Below are 8,042 nucleotides of genomic sequence, written 5' to 3'. Positions count from 1 at the left end.
TTGCGCTCACCTACTGGCGCCTTTGTAGCCCCCTTTTCACTCTACCCGTCTCTGGCCACCCTGCTACACGGTGTTTCGCATGTCGGAAAGGAGGGGATGGTCTCTGCTGTAACTAAGACAGGATGGTGGGCCCCCCATTTTAGCTCTTTTGCAGCCCGCCACTGTGCAGCCTGTACCATTTGCCAAAGCCATAATATTGGTAAACCTGTAAAAGTGGTCCAGGGGTTCCGGGGCCTGCCTCAAGCACTGTTCTTGCACAAATGCCTAAGTGTCAACAATATGAATTTATATTGGCTATGGTATGTTTATTCTCCGGTTGGATTGAAGCCTTTCCTTGTCACAAGGCTGACTCACTGTCTGTTGCCAAATGTTTCTTAAATCATATTATGCCTGTTGCCGGCACCCAGTGCCGAGAGGCAAAACAACAGCAGGGGTTCGTTACCCCGTGTGTTTTACTTAATAATCACAACGGGGTGGAGAAACAGAAAAGTTTATTTGCAGCTGCAAACAAGGTACAGAGAGAATAGAATCTCAAATCCTGCACACCAGAGCAGGTCATTACACACACTTTTATATTCCTTAATGCTACTGCACTACACATCAGCCAATTAAAACTTTGCACAAATACTCTGCCTTTTTTATATGGGTTACAACAATGTTTATTTTTTGCAACCTCTAACAAGCATTCCTAGCAACTTAAACAACCAGCACATTCTGTCTGGCCTTGTAACTATTTCCTATTATCTTTAGCTTGGCGTCAACAAACCTTACACTATGAGGCATTATTTGCGGCTGCAACATTGTTTTAAGAGCAAAAGAGCTTACTTAAACCAGCCAGGCCTGAATTCTATCAAGGGGGTTTGAGAAGAAGCCCTTAGGCCTTCAGCAGGGAGACTTCCTCGACCCTTATGGCCTTCCATCCCCTTGACTTAACTAGTGGCCATGCCCTGCGGTCTCCAACAATTCCCTTCTTTGAGAATACTTATTTTTATTGCTTGAGGTTTTTTATTTTTATTTACTTACTAGCGGGCTATGCATAAGATTAAAATTTTTAAAACTATGCAAAATAAGCATTTTTACACAGGACCACATGCAACACAGTAAACATAACATGATTAATACAGGGGAAAAAAACCTTAAATAATAGGTTAAACAACCCACTTAGCCACGGGGAAAGGCCCCAACCAGAAAATAAAGAGCCTAGCCAATCCTTCCCAGTTTGCTAATGAATTCCCTTTACCAGCTGCTTTAGGCGTTGTAAATCAGCTTCTACGGATGGCCCTGCATCTGTTATATTAAAGCAACACATGCCTGCAAACTCCTGGCATAGGTGACCATGGCGTAGAAGCAAATAGTTCACAGCCAGCCTGTTTTGTAGCATACCCTGACGTACTTCCCCTAACTCATGTAAGAGTTGGGCCAGGATGGTTGAGGTTAAATTAATGGCCTTTGCCACCATGCAGGCAAGGTGCTCTACTGTGTGATAATTATGCACTACAAGCCCAGGGATACCAACTAAGGAAAAGGCCAGAGCTGCTGCCTCACTCTCTGAGAATAAGGTTCTCTGAGAACGACGTTGCGTTCACTGCACTCTGGGCCAGTGCCAGCCAGGTGTTTACGGGTACAATGCCTGAAACAGCAGTACCGGTTAGGCACATGGCCAAGAGGGGGAATAAAATATACCCTCCCATCTATTTTCCTGCCTTCCCGGCGGGTTGCCGTTTAAATAGTAATTTTAGTCCAAGATTCTTAGTGGAGGGTGCTGAATGCACGGTCCACCTTTCAGCCAGGGGGGTTGACACCGCTTTCAGCCGGGTATAATGAATCCAATTCTTGTGTTCCTTGACCTTTGCTGCCATGTGGGAGACCAGCAGAATGGTAAAGGGTCCACTTTTCCTGAAGGGGCTCGTCTTTCCAGGTACGTACGAGCACTGAATCACCAGGCTGCAGGGAGTGGATGGGCGAATCCAAGGGTAGAGGCTGGGAATCCTTAGTATACCTGTGAAGAGACAAAAGAACAGCAGACAGGGAACACATATATGGAGACAAAAACCCATTCCCCAATTCCCACTTTCCCCCTGACACAACCGGTGTACCATTCATAGGCCATGCTCTTCCAAACATAATTTTAAAGGGACTGAGCCCTAATCTACCCTTTGGGAGAGCACGGATGCGGAGCAGAACTAGGGGCAGGGCATCAGGCCACCATAGGGAGGCCTCCTGGCATACTTTCGAGAGATGTCGCTTAAGGGTCTGATTGGTCCACTCCACTACCCCACTGGCTTGTGGTCTCCAGGGTGTATGGAGTTTTCAGGGAATCTGTAAGGCATCTGAGATGCTTGGGATGATTTTTGACGTGAAGTGTGTTCCATTGTCAGATTTCATCCACTGGGGAAGTCCAAAGTGAGCAATAATCTCCTTAACAAACCTGAGAGCCACTGTCCTGGCAGTGCAATTGCGACATGGAAAGGCTTTCGGCCATCCGCTGAATCTATCCACTATAACAAGGAGATACTTAAACCCTTGGGTCCGGGGAAACTCAGTAAAGTCTGTTTGCCACACCCGTCCGGGGCCTGGAGTGGGTTCCAGGGCCGCTGGTGGTACTGGGTGTCCTGGTCAGGGGTTATTCTTTTGACAAACTAAGCAGTCCGCTTGTACCTGGGCAGCCAGGGGTCGGAGTCTGGAGGTTATGAAGTACTTTCCCATTAGTTGGATAAGTGCCTCCCTGCCAGCATGAGTGGTTTGATGTAATTTCTGTAATACTGGCAGAATTAGGCCCTTTGGTAAGAGGACTTTCCCTTCCAGAGAATGAAGCCATCCCTCCTTTTCCTGGAGACCAAGTTTGTCAGCTAGCTGTTTCTCCTCCCCAGAATACTGAGGGGTCGGGAGCTCCCCCACTGATGGGATAAGGGCATGCATATAGGTATTCTCAGTCTGAGGGGACATCAGGGTGGCAGCATGCTTCGCCTCTCTATCTGCCCTGGCATTACCCCGGTCACATTTTGATCCTCCCTCTGATGGGCCTTACAGTGTACCACTGCCACTTCCGAAGGGAGTTGCACTGCCTCTAGAAGCCGGAGAATTTGGGGCCCGTACTTGACTGGAGAGCCTTGGGCTGTCAGCATTCCCCTCTGCTTTCACAGGCCAGCATGAGCATGCAGCACACCAAAAGCATATTTGGAATCAGTGAAAATATTGACCCGTTTTCCTTTAGACAGTTCGAGTGCACGGGTCAGGGCCACTAGCTCAGCCAATTGGGCAGAGGACCCAGCGGGCAAACTTTCAGCTTCCACGGTATCATTGAGAGTCACAATAGCATAACCCGCCCTTCTTTGCCCATTTATCACCATGCTGCTACCATTAGTGTACCACTCATAATTTGCATTTGGGAGGGGCACATCCTTCAAGTTCGGGCGGCTAGAATATTGGGCATCTGTGATCTTCAAACAGTCATATTCCTATTTCTCAGTTTCTGGTAAGAGGGTGGCAGGGTTAAGGGATGGACAAGGCTGCAGCTTGACCTCAGGGTTTTCTAAGAGCTTTGCTTGGTATCTTTGCCTGTGGCTCCTGTCACAGTGAGGGAGTCTGCTACTGGCAACTGAAGGGGTTGATTTACAGCAGTTTGCGCCGCTCCAGAGTTTACTAAAAAATCTATTTTTTCATTTCCCACCCACATTTTTACTCGGGGTTCCGGGGGTAGGATGATCCGTCTCCCCTGACACCCCTATTTCTGTTCTTCTATTGCCATCATAGAGGTACCCCCTCTTTCCTTTTTGTTTGGGCACTCATTCTTCCAGTGTCCCTCTTGCCGACACAGGGCACACTGATTGTGGCCCAGTCGTCTCTCCCGCGGGCCTGGATGTCCGCGTCCACGGCCCCTTCCTTCTTGTTTACTTTCCTTTGTACTTGCCTGCACTGCCGCTACCATCAATCTCACTTGCTTCTTCTCCTTCTCCACTTCTCTTAAACTATATACTTGATTTGCTGCTTCTAAAATCTGTGCCATGGTCATACCCATCAAATCCTCCTTTTTCTGTAGCTTTCTCTTAATGTCGGGGGCTGCCCTGCTTGTAAATACTCCTTTAATAATTGCCTCAGTTTGTGGATCATTAGGATCTGCATTGGTATACTGTCGGATCGTGTCTTGAATGCACTGTAAAAAGGCTCCAGGGCTTTCCTTTGGATCTTGCACTACCTTATGTGGTTTAGTCCAATTATTCTGTCTAACAGCTGCGTGACGGAGTCCATACAGTAGCAGCTCCTTATAGGAGGTAAAGTGGGTCATAGCCTGATTGTCATTTGGGTCCCACCTAGGATCCTTTATAGGAACCTGATCATCTGGGGTCAGGATATTGTTACAGTCCTGGTCATATCGCCTCTTTGCTTCCTCCCTTGCTTTAGCTATGACCTGTTCTCATTCAACCTTAGTCAATAATGTTCACAGAAGAACATTACAATCATCCCAGTCTGGCTTGTAGCTACTAAGACATCCCTCAAAAACCAATTCAAACTTGCTTGGGTTGATAGAAAATTCTCCAGCCTGTGCTTTGAAAGCGGCCAGGTTCATAGGATTAAAAGGTGCATGAGTATAGACCTACATAGTAAGAGCAGCTTGTTCTTTCTATTGCATTACGAGCGATTTTTAGTCTCGGTAAGTAACGGGTATAGTCCAACAGATGGAGCTCGAACCTCACTATGAGCTTCACTAGGAATTTTACTCTGAGCCTCGCTCTGTGTGGGTGTAGGGGCCGAAGGGGACGCACTCTGTGTGGGTGTAGGGGCCGAAGGAGACACCGGATCTGCCATTACATTTGGGGTGGGGGTCTGGGGACTGACATTAATTGCTACCGGGCCAATCGGGGTTAAATTACAGCATTGTAAAATATCAGTACGAAACCACAAGGTCATAAACAAGTAAGCATACGAATGCTCATTCCACTTCCCCGTTCGCTGACAGAACAGGAGTTAACTGGAGGATTGTATTATGATTTAGTGATCCTCCGGGAGGCCACTGTTCCTGGTCCTCTAATTGGTACTGAGGCCAGTCAACCATACAAAATCGCTTCAATTTACCCTTAGTCATTGGATCTGATCCAAATACCTTCCAATTTACTAAAATACACTCTAGGGGCGTGCACTGTACCCTACCCCCCGTGCTCTGTTCCTGTCCCATACTTACAGGGTAACTCTGGGCATCCCCAGGTTCCAACAGAGCATATAATCCGGATTTCAAAAGCTTCCTACCTTATCCAAGGGACCAGTTCTCCCAGCGTCGCCCACAGCTGCTTCTCCACTATGTGAGTGCGTTGCACCGTTGTGCCCTCTGGGGTCGATCAAACTGTGTCTCCTCCGAGGCCGCTGATGAACTCACCGGTGCGCGCTGGGCGTCGGTTGTCACTGCAATCCTCGACCTCCGGAAGGGATCCGGGCAAGGCTAAATTGCAGCCTCGTTGCCCACCCAGGGACGCCAAAAGCTGTTGCTGGCATCCAGTGCCGAGAGGCAAAACAACAGCAGGGGTTCGTTACCCGGTGTATTTTACTCAATAATCACAACGGGGTGGAGAAGCAGAAAAGTTTATTTGCAGCTGCAAACAAGGTACAGGGAGAATAGAATCTCAAATCCTGCACACCAGAGCAGGTCATTACACACACTTTTATATTCCTTAATGCTACTGCACTTACACATCAGCCAATTAAAACTTTGCACAAATACTCTGCCTTTCTTATATGGGTTACAACAATGTTTATTTCCTGCAACCTCTAACAAGTATTCCTAGCAACTTAAACAACCAGCACATTCTGTCTGGCCTTGTAACTATTTCCTATTATCTTTAGCTTGGCGTCACCAAACCTTACACTATGAGCATTATCTGCGGCTGCAACATTGTTTTAAGAGCAAAAGAGCTTACTTAAACCAGCCAGGCCTGAATTCTATTAAGGGGGTTTGAGAAGAAGCCTTTAGGCCTTCAGCAGGGAGACTTCCTCAACCCTTATGGCCTTCCATCCCCTCGACTTAACTAGTGGCCATGCCCTGGGGTCTCCAACATGCCTGCCAAGGGGATTCCTGCTACTCTGTCCAGTGATCGGGGTACACATTTTACTGGACAACTTGTTCAACACCTGGACCATATATTGCATATCAAACACCTGTTGCACTGTCCCTCCCACCCACAGAGTGCAGTTGCAGTTGAAAGACGAAATGGTGTACTTAAGAATAAGCTTGCTAAAATTTGTGACTCTACAGGATTAAGCTGGCCAGTAGCCTTACCATTAGCCCTTATGGACATGAGATCCACTCCATCCCAAAGGCATAAATTAAGTCCCTTTGAAATTGTTATGGGACGCCCTATGCGAGCTCTGACTACCATTACTCCCGTTCCAGATTTGAACTTGACTCACAGTGCGCTCCTTCAGTATTGCAAGGGACTAATGCAAGCTGTAAGTCACTTCCATTCACAGGTTCGAGCCGCCTGGCCCACGGAAACCACCTCCGACGCTTGCCACAACCTCAAGCCAGGTGATTGGATCTACGTACAGCGCCATCATCGAAAGCACGCCTTGGAGCCCTGGTGGAAGGGTCCTCATCACGTACTGCTTACTACACAGACGGCTGTTAAACTATCTGGCATTGCAACGTGGATACATGCTTCACAGTTTAAGAAGTCACCATCCCCAGAGAACCAATCATCACGTCAGGACAACGCAGAGTCAATTTTGACTCCCGAAGAAGACATAGAGAAACAGTCTGCAATACCTTACAATCTATGCTCTCGTAAGGGTTGCCAGAAGAAGACGACAAAAAAAAAAAAAAAAAAAAAAGCAGTAGCGACTGCCTGGTGGGCGTAAAACCGTGACTGCGGTTCCCTCAGTTGAGGTTGTCAGAACCAGAAGAGCCTTGCCTCCAACATGCGCCTCTGCCTGTTCCTCGGCTGCTGGTATCTTATGGTCTGGGGAGACCACGATGATAGTTCTTTTATCCAGCAGCAGGTGTGGATAGCTCAGACCCTTAATATTTCTAATTGCTGGGTCTGCAGCCACATCCCAGCCCACTCTCAAACTGGTGTTCCAGTCCTGGCTATCCCACTCAAGTCCCCAGACCTCACTGGAGGGCCTCGTCTGTTTAACAAAATATGGAACAGCAATGACACTTGGGAAGCGGTGGGAATAAATGCATCTAAATGGATAAGTGTGGTGGAGGGAAAAGGTCATTGGTGTTGGGTGTGTAATGGGACAGGGCTGGATCTGGGGAAAAGCCGTTGCCTTCAGCATATTGTGGCCAATGGTGTATGGGATTATTCAAACAAAACTAAAAAGTGGCGGGCCGGGTATGGAGATATGAATTTTTTTCTCAACCTGGGATCAAACAGAGAAATCAATCTCATGTTCCCCCTACAGTCATGCAAATAACACCACTCCTCGTAAGGAGAATTACCCTGTACCCTTTGGGGGATATTACTCCTCCTTTGCAAACACCTATATGACAAATGGGTGCAACTGACCCTTTCTGGCCTTAATAGGCCATCACTGGGTGTGTGGGACCAGAGCTTATACCGCAGCTAATTGGTCAGGAATCTGTTATCCCGCCCGACTCTTCCCACAATTCTGAGTGCTAGGAACCTTCCCTCGAGAACGCCTCCGCAATTTCTGTCGAAAAAGAAGGGACTTAACAGATGCCCAATGGTATGTAAATAACATAAGCCCCTTAACCTGGGAAGAGGCCATTGGCGGTTCCTTAATACCATTAGGGGGAGTAATACACCATGCAAAAAGGCTCCTAAGGTTACAAGCAGTAGTTGAAATAATGGCAAATGAAACCGGAGAAAGTTTAAGAGCCCTGGCCAAAGAAACAGGGGCAATCCGACAGATGGCCCTCCAAAACCGTCAGGCATTGTACATAGTGCTGGTGGCAAAAAGAGGGACTTGTGTTCTCATTGGAAAAGACTGCTGTGTGTATATACCAGACAACACCAATGAGGTAATAGATCGTGCTAGCCACTTAGAACAAATTGCATATCTTCCCCACGAAGAGCCAAGTTCTTTAT

At 47.5% G+C, this 8,042-nt stretch overlaps 1 long non-coding RNA gene across 1 annotated transcript; it reads right to left on the bottom strand.

The window, feature by feature from the left end:
- Positions 1–474: 474 nt before the first annotated feature.
- Positions 475–5,713, bottom strand: LOC142072832 (uncharacterized). Its single transcript, XR_012669424.1, has 2 exons — positions 5,245–5,713; positions 475–1,999 (listed from the first exon to the last, which is right to left on the bottom strand). It is a non-coding gene; the product is annotated as an uncharacterized LOC142072832 (long non-coding RNA).
- Between the last annotated feature and the right edge of the window lie 2,329 nt (positions 5,714–8,042).

This window comes from Caretta caretta, chromosome 1 (assembly GCF_965140235.1).
Source record: "Caretta caretta isolate rCarCar2 chromosome 1, rCarCar1.hap1, whole genome shotgun sequence".
In the NCBI taxonomy this organism is placed as follows: Eukaryota; Metazoa; Chordata; order Testudines; family Cheloniidae; genus Caretta; species Caretta caretta.
Note: the sequence above shows the minus strand (reverse complement) of the source record. Positions and strands in the feature narration are given on the sequence as shown.